Here is a 13,455-nt window from a genome sequence, read left to right as displayed (position 1 = left end):
ATGCCAAAATTCCTGTTCATAGAAATGTAAATGAACTTTGTCAAAGTGAGTGTGGTTGTTTCCACCAAAGGGATGAGGCCAATTGTGTCTCTGAGCAAATTCACTCCAGTACTCCTGATTGCCCGTATACATATCTGTTCTTTGAATTAGTTTTCACATCTTACTGGTTTCCTTATTAATTAATGAGTTAAAGAAAACATTTGGGACATATCCACTTTATATTTATATGAAAGCCATGAATTTATTTCTTTTAAGAATTATCCTTTACACATGGGGAAAACAAGTGATCAGATGTTCAGACCTTATTGGCAATGGAAAAAACAGAGCAAATATAAGTTTGTAATTTCAAAACAGGGTGTTTTGTGTACAAAATGAGTATTAAAATTTTACCCCCTGGAGCTAGTAAGTTTATTTATTTATTTATTTATTTTAAGTTTTTTTTTTTTTTTTGTCAGACAGAGAGAGCACAAGCGGGAGAGCGGCAGGCAGAGGAAGAAGCAGGCTCCCTGCTGAGCAGGGAGCCCGATGCGGGGCTTGATCCCAGGACCCTGGGATCATGACCTGAGCCGAAGGCAGCCACTTAACCGACCGAGGCACTCAGGCATCCCTGGAGCTAGTAAGTTTAAATACAGCATGTCATCATCAGTGTTCCTTCAAGCAGGGTAGTTCTAAGTCAGAAAATAATTTGGCATCTTTACATCTTTTTTTTTTCTTCAATGGGAACTCTTTGTGATATCCTTGTTGTAGGGGAGGAAGAATTTCCCTCTATCCTCTTATGGTAAGTGAGTGAGGTTAAATTGACAAAAGATAGATTAACAAGAGAAGGGTTTATTTTGTATGCAGTCATGAATTTCTCTCTCTCACACACACACACCCAAAGAAGTGCTCAGGCCTACAAGCTTATATACCATTTTAACACAGGGTGATAAATTATGGAGAAGTATCGACATAAAAAAGGGATTTGGGCTTCTAGGGGTGGTAAATTGTGGGAAGCTAAATATATGGAAGAAACTAAGAGAAGATAAGGATTATTTTAGTAAGGTTTGTTCATTCATCTCGGTGCTGACTTTTTGTCTCCTGTGATAAGGGTTGTGCTCCTCCCGGTGCTGGAGAGGGGAGGGGGCACAGCTTCATAAAGGGAATTTTATGTGACCTTTACAAAGGGAAATGTATGCCTCTGTGAGAAAGGGGGCGGGCAGAGACTTTGTGTCTGCTATTTATTAACTGCCTTCAGCTCAAAATAATCCTTATGCCAAAGTGGCATATTTTGGGGTGGCAAATTCTGATCCACTTTATTGACATCACTTAGACCACTTTATGTATGCCTGCTCCCTGATCCTGTACAATAATTAAATTATTTCTTGTGATATAATCGCTGAAGATGCCCTTAAAAGCTTTTGCTGCCAGGTCTGGATTTCTGCATAGCTGAGCTGCCCTCCTTTATTTCCTTATCACATCTGGCTCATGACTTCTTACCATTAGGAATCCACAAAAGAGAACCTAGATTGGATCAGAAGTGTTGCTTCAGCCAAAATAATTGAGGTTATAACTCGTTCACTCTCCAGAGGATTTGGAGGATGATGTAAGAAACAACCCTATTTTATTTTTGACATTCTGACATGTATGTGCTTAACCACTATTCTATACTGAACCTCCATGTACTAATAAGGAATGATGAGTTACCTGAAAAAAAGCAATGTGCAGAACAGGGTCTACAATATGCTAAATATACATTTTTTTATGTATAAAAAAGGGAGGGAGATCAGAATCTGTATTAGAATTTGCTTGTATATCATATAAATGAATTTGAAAGGATATATTTTAACCCAAGAGAAGATTGGAACAAAATTGGGCAACTGGGAGACAAGGAAACATAGAAGGGAGATTTTTAGACTATATACTATATTATGCTTTCTGCTTTTTGAATCTCACGACTATATTATTTATTTCTAAAAATTAAACATTTTTCAAAAAACTAAAAAATGTTTTTAAGGTACACTATAGCCCATTAGGCTTAAGTTCCAACATTAACAACATGTAACAAAAATAAAATAAACATTAAAGTAAGATGTGAACTATAAAATTATTTAAGTGTGCTGTGCTGTCTGTACCGGATGGTGCATCAGGACAGAAGCCCGAGGAAGCTGTATGCTCCAGACCGATGCCCCCAGCACACTGACGACACAGTCACTACTGGGCAATAACAGTATTATGTACAGCCTTTAATTTGTGATCAAAACAAGTTTAAAGAATTAGGGAATTTGTGCTTGAGCAAAAAGGAAAGAAAAATTGCAAACAATACTAACACTTGATCCTATCCCCTCCTAAAACTCCAAAAGAAGGAGTTCAGTTTCCAGGGGACCTCTGATAATACCTACATAGATGTTTTAGAGTCCACAAGCACTTTAGTTACAATTGGAGCTATAATTAACTATATTTTAAGATACTGGGGAGATTATCAAGTTTTAATCTTTATTGGAACTGCATGGTGCATAGGTCAAAATATTGTTACATGAGGTTACATTAAAAGTCTTACCAAAAAAAAAGATACCTTCCACTTTGTAATAGTACTGAAATCTTTAACTCACACAGGGCTGGGTGAACACCTGTCAAGGAAGCCCCAGGGCATGGAGCTTCTACTAACTTTAGGGCCCATCCGCACCCTCATATTAATCCAAATAAAAGCAACACTAAAAACAGAAAATAATATCAGAAAGGCTGGCAAAATTTTGATTTTCCTTAAGATGACAACTCTAATGTGTTAAGGTATTAAAATTATAGAATGAGGGACGCCTGGGTGGCTCAGTCGGTTAAACATCTGCCTTCGGCTCAGGTCATGGTCCCAGGGTCCCAGGGTTGAGTCCTGCATCAGGCTTCTTGCTCAGCTAGGAGCCTGCTTTTCCCTCTCCCTCTGCTGCTCCCCCTGCTCTTTCTCTCTGTCTGTCTCTCTCTCTCTGGCAAATAAATAATAAGTAAAATTTAAAAAAATTATAGAATGAAAATGCATAGAAGTGGAAAGCACAGACATGGGAATAAGATGAGTCTAAATCCTAGCTCCACTATTTACTAATTACATAACCCTGGGCAAATTTGTTAGCTTTGCTGAGTCTTAAGTTCTTCACCTATAAAATATTCAAAATAATACCCACCACTCACAAGTATCTGCGAGGAGTAAAAATAGTTAACACCAAATGGTTGCTATACACCAACCCTGCTCTGAGCACTTACTGTGTAAGTCTGTTAATCATCAAAATGACTTTATGAGTTCAGTACTCAAGTAAAACCCAAGAGGGCTGAGGGACACTGAATAACTTCCCCCAAGCCACACAGCAAGTAAGTGGCTGAGCTAAGATTTATACCTTAGCAGTGTAGGTCCAGAATGCATACTCTTTACCACCACAGAATACTGATAATGCTTAAGATGTTAAAATATCACTTATTGTAGAGCTTTGATGTTCTAACAGAACCTGAATAATAGGGGATTGCATAGACAGATTTTTTTTTTCTTTCTCATCCAACGATCTGTGCATGAGCATTCCAGTCAGGGACCCAAGCTCCTTCTATATTTTTTTTCATCTGATCAGCCGGAATTGCCTCCATCCACCTGGTCCAGGATGGCTCATCATTACATACACATTCCAGGCTACAAGAGGGCTGGAAGGGGACAGGTGGCCACGTGTTCTCTCTTCAACAGCATCTCATGTTAGTTCACTTTCCATTGGCTAGCGTGTGGTCATATGCATCCATCCAACTGCCTCTTTAGAGACTGCAAATGTACTTTTTATTCTGAGAAAGAGAGAGAGGGAGAATGGAGAAGAGAGCGAACGAGGCAAAATCTAAACCTAGAGAATCTGGGTAAAGTATATATGGATATTATCTATACTATTCCTGCAAGTTTTCTGTAAGTTTAGGTTTGTTTTGTTTTGTTTCATTTTTTGTTGCTGGAATGCAAAACTTTATTATTAACTGGTTTGAACAAAAAAAGGAGTGGATACACCTAGAAACATGGACAGCATCTCCCCCAGCAGCAGGCGGGGTTGGGAAGGCAGACGGGAGGGGTAGGCCTAGGGTAACCCTCTCTGCCCGGGCAGAAGTGGAATCCCATGAAAAGCATCAGCTTCCCTCCATCTCACTGTGGGCGCCGAGACCACGTCACCCAGGGAAGCCCAGGGCCGCAGCTGAGGGCAGAAGGCCGAGCAGCCAGGGGCCAGGCCTGGGGGAAAGGTGGATAGAGTGGTCCTAGGATGACATCACCAGGGGGGCATGATGGACTGAGGGTTCTGCAGATATGACATCACCACGGCAGAGATGGACAGTGCGAGGCTACTCATCATGTGCTTAGTGTCCTCAGAGCTCTGGGAGTTGGTCAGGCTGAGGAAGGAGCAGTAGACAGCGACCCAGGCACACCACTTGAGCTTGAGCAGGAGGCTGCACATGCCGAAGACCGAGCCGAAGCAGGTTCATGTGGTCCAGTGTCGGGTGGTCTGAGGCCGAGTGGCAGGGGCTTGTACTTCAGCACTTTGTTCAGCCTCCCTGGGTCCGACATAACGTTAGTGGACATGGCGGGTCAGAAGGCGTGACTCTTCCCTCTGTAAGGATAGTTTTGAAGTAAAAATGTTTTAGGGGCGCCTGGGTGGCTCATTCGGTTAAGCGTCTGCCTTCCGCTCAGGTCATGATCTCAGGGTCCTGGGATCACATGGGGCCCCTGCTCAGCGGGGAGACTGCTTCTCCCTCTGCCCCTCCCCCCACTGGTGTGTGCGCGCTTTTTCTCTGTCAAATAAATAAATAAAATCTTAAAAAAAATAAAGTACATAAAAGTTTACTTATGACTGAAGAAAAAGCAGTATCTACTACTTAGAACATAAATGCCAGGCGCTATGCAAAGTACTTGTGGCAAAACTACTGTTCTCCCAGTATCTGTTCTTATTTTCTTCCAAAATTAGTATAACCTTGATGGGGGGCAGGGGAGCAAATCCCGCCTCCTGTCTCTCTCTTTCTCTCTCTCTCTGTTTTTTTAAATTGAAGTATAGTTGACATACAATGTTACCTTAGTTTTAGGTGTACAACATGGTGATTCAACATTTATATACATTACAAAATGTTCACCACAAGGGTAGTTCTCAGCCACCGCTTTTTAAAATAAAGTTTATTAGAGAACACCCATTCATTTGTGTATTTTTTTATGGCTGCTTTTGTGCCTCAACAACAGTTAAGTAGTTGCCACCAAGACCATCGAGTCCACAAAGCAGAAAATATTGACTGTTAGGCCCTTTTCAGAAGCAGTTTGCTAACCCCTGCTCTAAACCAGTAGGTCCCAAATGTTAGTGAGAATTAGAAACACACACACGCACACGTGCACACACACGCACACACACAAACACACACATACACACACGCACGTCTTTTCTGAGCCATTTGTATCATACTCTTTTACCCCTTAATACTTAAGAGTATATTTTCTAAGAACAAAGATATTTTTTAATAACCACGGTACAGTAATCAAATTCAGGAAATTTTAAATAAATAAATACTTTTATCCAATTTATAGTCCACATTCCAGTTTTGTCAATTGCCCCAATAATGTCCTTTACAGCGTTTCTTCCCTCCTCTCATACAGAATCTGGCCCAGGATCACATCTTGCATTTTTGTATCTTTTTGGTGAGTTGTTTCTCATGTCATTTCCCTGTTTTCAATAGGATTTTTAATGCTTTTTCAATTTTTAGAAATTCTGTATTAGAAGTGTTAGCGCTTTACCTCTGATACATGCTGTAAAAGTTTTCTTGTAATTTGTCATTTGACTCGTGACTTTGCTGATGGTATGTTTCTGCCCATGCACCCATGCAAAAAGGTTTTTTAATGTGAAACTTATTTTTGCATCTGAATTTTGAGTCATAGTTAGAAGCTCCTTCTACACTGACATTAAAGTTGAATTCGCCCATATTTTCATCCAGTGCTTATATAGTTTCATGCTTTACATTTTGATCTCTGATTCATTTGGGGTTTATTTTTATGTGAGGCATGAAGAGTGAGTCTAATTTCATCTTTTTCCAAACGGCTGCTCAGTTGTCTCAGTGGCATTTATTAATCTTTGCCCCAGGGATTTGTGATTCCATCATTATCATGTATGAGATTTCCATATGCATTTGGGTCTATTTCTGGACTTTTAATTCTATTTCATTGGTCTGTTTGGTGATCCATGAGCTGGCATCATATGGTTCTAATTACAGAGGTCTTGCAGAGTATTTTAATAGCTGACATAGCTATTCCCTCCCCGAGTAGCTCTTACTGTGCTATGCTTTCCTAGATACTCCAGGATGTTTATTTTTCCCGATGAACTTTATTTCCTATCAACTTGTCTAGCTCCAGAAAAAACGTGTTGGTGTTTTTATAGGGATCACGTTAAAATTCTGAATTGAGTACAGAACTGATATCTTAATGATTTTGAGACAAGAAAAAGGAACATATTTCCATTTGTTTTAGTCTCTTTGTGTGTCTTTCAGGAATGTTTTATAACTTTCTTTGTATACGTCTTCAACATTTTTTGTAAAGTCTGTTCCTAAATATTTTATCTTTTTTTTTTATCTTAATGCCCTGTAAATGGGCATTAAGAAATTTGAGATTTAAGAGATTTGAATGTTGCAGTTAATTTTATATCCTGTTCCCTTACTGAGTTACTTTATGGTTATCTAAATTTCATAAGTAATTTTCGAGGGTAGCACTGTCCAATTGAAATATAATGTAGTCAGATGAGTGATTTTAAATTTCCTAGTGGCTAAAGTAAAAAGAGTTAAAGAAACAGATGAAAAAGTGAATAGTATATTTTATTTAATTCAGTATATCAAAATATCACTTTAGCATAAAATCAATAGTAAAATTATTAATAAGAGATTGTAAATTCTTTTTTTATATAAAGTCTTGAAAATCGAGTGTGTATTTTACATTTATAGCATATTTCAATCTGGATCTTAAATTTTTATCAGAAACATTTTGTGCATTTAGATTTCATAAATTTTACAGCTGAAAAAGTATATTCACATATCCAAATTCTTCCAAACATACTTAAAAGTTTTCTTACCACTGAAGCAAGTACGAAAACAAGCATTTCCCTTTAATATTCACATCCAGCTTGACAAAATTGGTTCTTCTTTTTTAGACAAACTGATTGGACTTTGTAGCAAAAGCATCTATCTGTTAAGAAAATTCACAAATTCTTGTGTCAACTCAGTATTACTAACATCAAATCCAAAAGGGGATTTCATGAGTGAAAATTCAGCCTTGAAATGAGGAAAGCAAGCCTCCCAGGGGTAACTCTCAACCGATGGGGAATAACAACCTGGATAAATACGCCTGCGTGCTATCACTCATGTGGATAGTTCCGAGAGACCCTCCTATATGCTTCTCAGGAGGTCCCATGGGACCTATCCTCAATGGTGACCTTGATAATGCACACTTTTATTGTCAGCTCTCCCTCCCTCTCTGTCTCATTCCCTCCTGGGCTTCACTCTGGCCCCATGGAATCACCTTGTTCAAGAACCACTGGCATTTACAGGTCCTTCTCTCAGGCTCTTTTTTCAAAGGAAATTCAAACAAAGACAGAGATCTACAAAGTTTGGAGCATGGGGCATGTGTAAAAGCTGGAGTGCTTGTAGAAAAACAAACTAGAAATAACTGCTAAGTCCTTCAAATATTGTTCTGGAGCTTGAGTGAAAAATGAGAATTAGGAACATGGATTTAAACTTATTTCTTATTAAATTAAGGAGAGAGACAATGTTAAAATCTTGGTCTGTACTGTGGCTGTGTAAGAGAATATTCTTCTCTCTTTAGGCATATACAACTTACTCTTGAAAGTTCAGAAAGAGTATATGTACGTATGTATATGTCAGTATATATTTGTGGGGGGAGGAGAGGGAGAGTTTCTGGATAAAGAGTATATGGATGTTCTTGTACTATTCATGGAACTTTTCTGTAATGAAATTATTTCCAAATAAAAAGCTTAAAAAAACCTATTATAAAGTTCTTTTCAAAAACAGCAAATTTCAGTCATATAACTTCAGGGTCAGCGAACTTTTACCTTTTTACCACCTCCCTATAAAAAAATTTCCTGATGATACTGACAAGTTAATATTCTTAAAACTTCCACATTTGGGCTCACTTAAAAAAAAAAAAAAAAGCAGAGGAAACATTCACTCGGAAGCAATTATTAAGTCACACTTTCCCCCACTTGAAAACAAAAGGTAATGTTGGCTCTTGCCTTTAAAATCCTGGCAGCCCCTTCCCTTATCTTGATGACCTGGTTTGCAGAGGCACTGTGAAGATTCATTAGAAAATGGTAGAAACAGCTGAGATGTGGGGTTCAAAGGTCATGCACTGCTGTAATTTCTTTTCTGGGTTTCTGGGAAACTTTGGTCAGGAAATCTCTTGCTGAGTTAGTGAGCAAAAACAATACAGTTATGGTGGGGAGAAGGTGTATTAATGAACAAAAGGTACACTTTCCAGCAACTTGAGCAGATGTATGTGGGGCAGGTCTAACTTGTCAAGGCTGGAAGAACTTTTACAACTGATAATATACAATTCTTTCACTCGCCAGAGTTCTACTGGGGCAACTCACAACTGTCATCTGCTCTCACTGCTCATTTGCAGCTTCCATTGTTTTTAAATGATACCTGCCAAGTCATCAACAATCAATGCTTAAATATATTCAGCACCAGGCAGCTCATTACACCTGAAACAGCACTATTAAAGTCCGGGTCCTTGTATGCACATTGATATTCTTTGAGTTATTATTTTTAATAGTAATAAAAAATTAGGAAGAATTTAAATGACAATCAATAGGAAAACTTAATTTGCTGAAATCCTAAGTATTATTAAAAAGAGTAAGTTGGATCTATATATATCTATTTGAAAAAAGTCTACAATATATTGTTACGCAAAAAATAAGAGGTTATAAAATAGTTTACATAATGTTCTGATTTTTGTACAAAAAACTGTAGTTTATATCCATCTGAAAAAAAAAAAAGGTAATCTAGAAGGATAAATTCCAACCAATTTCACATTGTTAACAGTGGTTTCCTATGGGGAGGATGGTAGAAACAACTTACTCCCACTTCCCCCCAACCCCCAACTGAGGGAAGAGTTTCCCTTACACTTCTGACCTCTTGGCCCTTATTCCTATTCCACTCCTTGGAGGTGTCTGGGTCATATGATGGAGCAAGCTTATTCTCTCCAACTCTTATTTCTAGGTAAGGAGCAGGCATCAGAGAAATACCACTCCTGTAGATGGGTGGAGGGGTAAGTTTGCAGAAGTGAACAGGTTTAACTCAGTCATGTCGTATCTTTCCAAACTCTGCTGGGAATCAGAACTCAACAGAACCCACTCCTCTGCCCTCCCATTCCATGCTGTAAATTTTATGGAGGTGGACCTTCTTAGGTTGTATAGTATTCTTGATGACTGGGACAGCTGAGTGCTACCCTGGGGCTTGGTATTAGCAAGGCCCCCTGCTGTCTCCCACCTAGGCCACATTCTGTAGTAGTTCTAACAGTAACAAAGCTGACCTTTTGATGTCTATCTGCTCGACTCTTTATCTCCTTGGTTCTGATCTTGGATGAGTAATAAGTATCATTCATTGGAAGCCCTCAAGTGTGAAAATAATATTCTTTGTATTTTTTATGCTTACATATTGTTTGAATTTTTTGTAATAATGAGCATGTATTACATTTAGAGATATAGATACTTCTAGATGTAGAGATGTAAGGTCATAAAACCTATATCCTCACAGTTTTTACCTAGTATTAGGATTCCTGCCTCCTCTTTGATTCATATTGTTCTATATTCTTCAATTTTGCTTAAAGCAACTACAGTGCCTTCCAAGCTTGGAAGGGGTGCTTTGCCTTGACCCACTCTCTACTCCCTTGGTCATTGGTCACTAATTCTCTTGTTCTATATGTGATTTTTCCCTTATGATTTATTTTATTTTTAAAGGGTTTATTTATTTATTTGAGAGAGTATGAGAAAGAGAGAGAGCACGAGAAGGGGGAGGGTCAGAGGGAGAAGCAAACTCCCTGCTGAGCAGGGACACCCCATGCGGGACTCCATCCTAGAACTCCAGGATCATGACCTGAGCCAAAGGCAGTTGCTTAACCAACTGAGCCACCCAGGTGCTACTTCCCTTATAATTTAACACATCGAATTTCCCTGCTCTCATAGAGGCCACTGACTTTCTATTCCATTAAGTCATATCTACTCTGGGGAAAAGCCATCCCTATTTTTCTAGGCCCCAGGATAATTTTGCTTTGGTGACAGCCAGAATACTGTCTCCCAAGATTTAGGGAACACCTCCTTCATTTTCCATATCATGGCCTTTAAATACATAAAACGTTATTTCTGCTCAAATCTTTTTTTTTTTTCCTCCAGGTAAAGTATCCCCAGTTTTCTTAACTATTTGTCATATGACATGGTTTTGATTCCCTCTAATACTTTGGTTACTCTCCTTGGAATGGCCCCCAGTTTGTTGATAAACCTCCTAAAAGGTGTTAAAAAATGACAACCAAAGCGGAATACAGTTCTCTGGGTGTGATCCGACCAAAGCTGAATAGAAAACCGACTTGTTCTAAGGACGGTATACTCTTAACTCAGTGGCAAGAGTGGGGGTGCAATCTCATAGGATATGTTATATTGGTGATCATGTCAGGGAACCCACTCATATCGGGCTTACCGTGATAGAAAACATATAAATCACTTTCATCCATGCTCTTGGTGACAGAGACTCATTGCTCTCAACATATAAATATCTCAGGTAACTTCCATGCTAGATTATAAAAGCCCCCCTATTTTCTACAGCGATCATCCCTTCACAACCAAACACCTACCCTTTTTACCTTCTATTCACCACCCAACCCAGGTGAATCTCAGTCTTTCTTCTCTGCGTAATTTGAAGTTACTCCTATAAATGATGCTAATAAGAAAAATCCAGTAGTCTCTTTTCTGGCCCAGTCCTGACCTCTGTAATGACTTTGACATTGATGGCCATTCCCTTTTTCTTGAGTTCCAGGTACTATTGCCTTCCAACTCTCACACCACTCCTCAAACTTCCCTCCCGTTCTAGACAGTTTCTCCTTAGGCATTGCTCCCAAATCTGACGGTCATTATCTTGCTAGAATTATTCAATGTCTCTTTAGATCAGTGGTTCATAAGCCAGTTGTATATTGGAATCACCCGGGGAGCTTTGAAAACCTATCTAAGCCCAGGCCCCATCCCAGACGAATTGAATCAGGATTAGTATGGATTGGCCAGATTTAAAAGCCACCTGAGATGACCCTTGCCTTTTTGTTTGACTTAATCTCTTTTCCCTTACTTGGTGATCTAGCTAAATGAAATGGAGTTCTTCAACACTTGCTTTTCTCTCTTTTTAGATTGTACTTGTTGGGTTAAGTGTCACCTCCTCTGTGAAGCCTTCTCTAGGTCTACATCTCCAATCTCATCCTTTTTTTTTTCCCCCTTACTGTCTAATTCCTTTGACTTGATAGAGAGACAGGGTTTAGGTTGGCTCAGGCTGGTAAAACTGCAGGCATGCCCAGATCAAGGGGCCAAGCAGGGTGGGGTGGGGTGAAAGGCAGGGCGTGCAGAGGGGTGGTACTCATATCCCTTCCAAAACCTTCACATCCATGTACACACACACACACACACACACACACACACACCTTGCAAACAAAAGCTGATTCTTCTTCAAATACCTCAGATTGTACAGAAGGGGGAAAAAAGCATTTGCGGAAGAGATAAACGATATAGGAGAATTGTTTTATAATTAAAGAATCAGGAGAAAGAAGGATGGAGTAGATTGGGGATAATAGAGGAAGAACTTGTTTTTTAGCAAGGCATCTGGGATGACTGAAATGAGGAGTTTGGGGTAGACAGGGAAGGTGTGTGGTCTGATCAGCTGTCTGCAGCTTCTTTTTTTTGTTTGTTTTTTTACTAAATTTTACTTATTTATATTTTAAGTTTATTTTTTTTAGTAATCTCTAAACCTAATGTGGGGCTCAAACTTATAACCCTCAGATCAAGAGTCACATGCTCTTCCGACTGAGTCAGCCAAGCACCCCTGTCTGCAGCTTTTCATAACCAGTTCTTGATTTTGAACTAGGATTGATATTAATGTCTTTGGTCTGTTGTTTGTGGTCAACTTCTTTCTAGCTTTTTTTTTTATTCACTAAATCCATTTTTACTTTGAGAAATACAAATTACCATTTTTTCTCAGATAAAAAGTTTATAAGATTTGACAATATAGAAAGTACCTTGTCTACATGGAAAATTAAATCCAGTTCACAGACATTTTCAAAACACTTGTCTAATGTTTCCACAAATACTTGAATTAGATCTAAAATGCCAAGTTCACTTACTGAAGAATTCACACAGAAGACAAAATATAATGTTGCATAATGTCTATAAATCAGTTTGTTGTCAGATCCTCCAATTAACAATCTTCCTTCTAGGAAATTACATTTTCATCTCTCTTAGAGACCAAATGGAATGTCTCCCTGATGATTCGCTGTTGTGTATCTTCACTGTAGGGCTGGTAGAACTTGGAGAGCCGCGGCTTCCCGCGGTTGTTGAAGATGAGGACCGCCTTGATCTTGGCTGAGCCGGGCCGACTGGGTGGGCGCTGGGGGCCAGGGCGGGGGCGGGGGCGGCGGCCTCGCCTTGGTCTCTCGCCGGCGATCCTTCCCCACCGATCCTTCCCCACCTGCTTCCTCCCGCACGCGTGCGCGCCAACTTCTTTCTAGTTTTAAGTATTTCTTGTTCTTCTGATTGTTTCGAAGAAGCTGCCATGTGATCTTGCTTGCTGTCTTATGATATCACGGCAAACTCTTTTAGTATCTTGAAACAGAGAATTATAATAGTTGCCTACCAAACACCTATTTCCATTTAGTCCATAAATAACATCTTTCTCACACAGGTATGCACTTTTAAGAAACCAGATTCCCATCCTCACCTCCTGATCCTGATTAGAAACTGTGTATGGCATTCCCCAGGGATTATTATTGGTCTGGGGTGTACCTAACCCCAAATCGGACTGGTTAGGGTACACGGTTTCTCTTCTCCTGGGCGTATAGAAGAACATTCGTCGTAGCCCGATGACTACTGACAGCCATCTTGGAGCAAAGAGAAAAATAAAGGGTTAAAGCCATTCCCGAGGACAGCAAAGCAGAGGGATGCGAAGACTCCAAATCTTTGACGACGTCACTGAGTCATTAAATCAGCCAAATTTGGATCTTGCCCTACCTCTGGACACTTTGTTATATGGGAAAATAAATGTTGTTATCATTGAGGCCATTTCAAGTGAAGATTTTATCATTGAGGCCATCTCAAGTGAAGATTTCTGTAATTGTAGCCAAAAGCATCTTAACATTCATCTGGATGTAACTTTAAAAGATTAAATGCCTTAAACTCACTTAAATTA

At 39.3% G+C, this 13,455-nt stretch overlaps 1 protein-coding gene and 1 pseudogene across 1 annotated transcript in view; one reads left to right on the top strand and one right to left on the bottom strand.

Moving 5' to 3' along the window:
- ANXA3 (annexin A3) overlaps positions 1 to 13,455 on the top strand; it is a 295,648-nt gene that overhangs the window by 125,404 nt on the left and 156,789 nt on the right. The gene's annotated exons all lie outside the window — the stretch shown is intronic.
- On the bottom strand, positions 4,102 to 4,749 carry LOC102751262 (PAT complex subunit Asterix pseudogene; annotated as a pseudogene).

The sequence above is a fragment of the Leptonychotes weddellii genome, chromosome 2, assembly GCF_054177405.1.
Source record: "Leptonychotes weddellii isolate Sample4059 chromosome 2, ASM5417740v2, whole genome shotgun sequence".
Taxonomy (NCBI): domain Eukaryota; kingdom Metazoa; phylum Chordata; class Mammalia; order Carnivora; family Phocidae; genus Leptonychotes; species Leptonychotes weddellii.
This window is presented reverse-complemented; position numbering and strand designations above follow the sequence as displayed.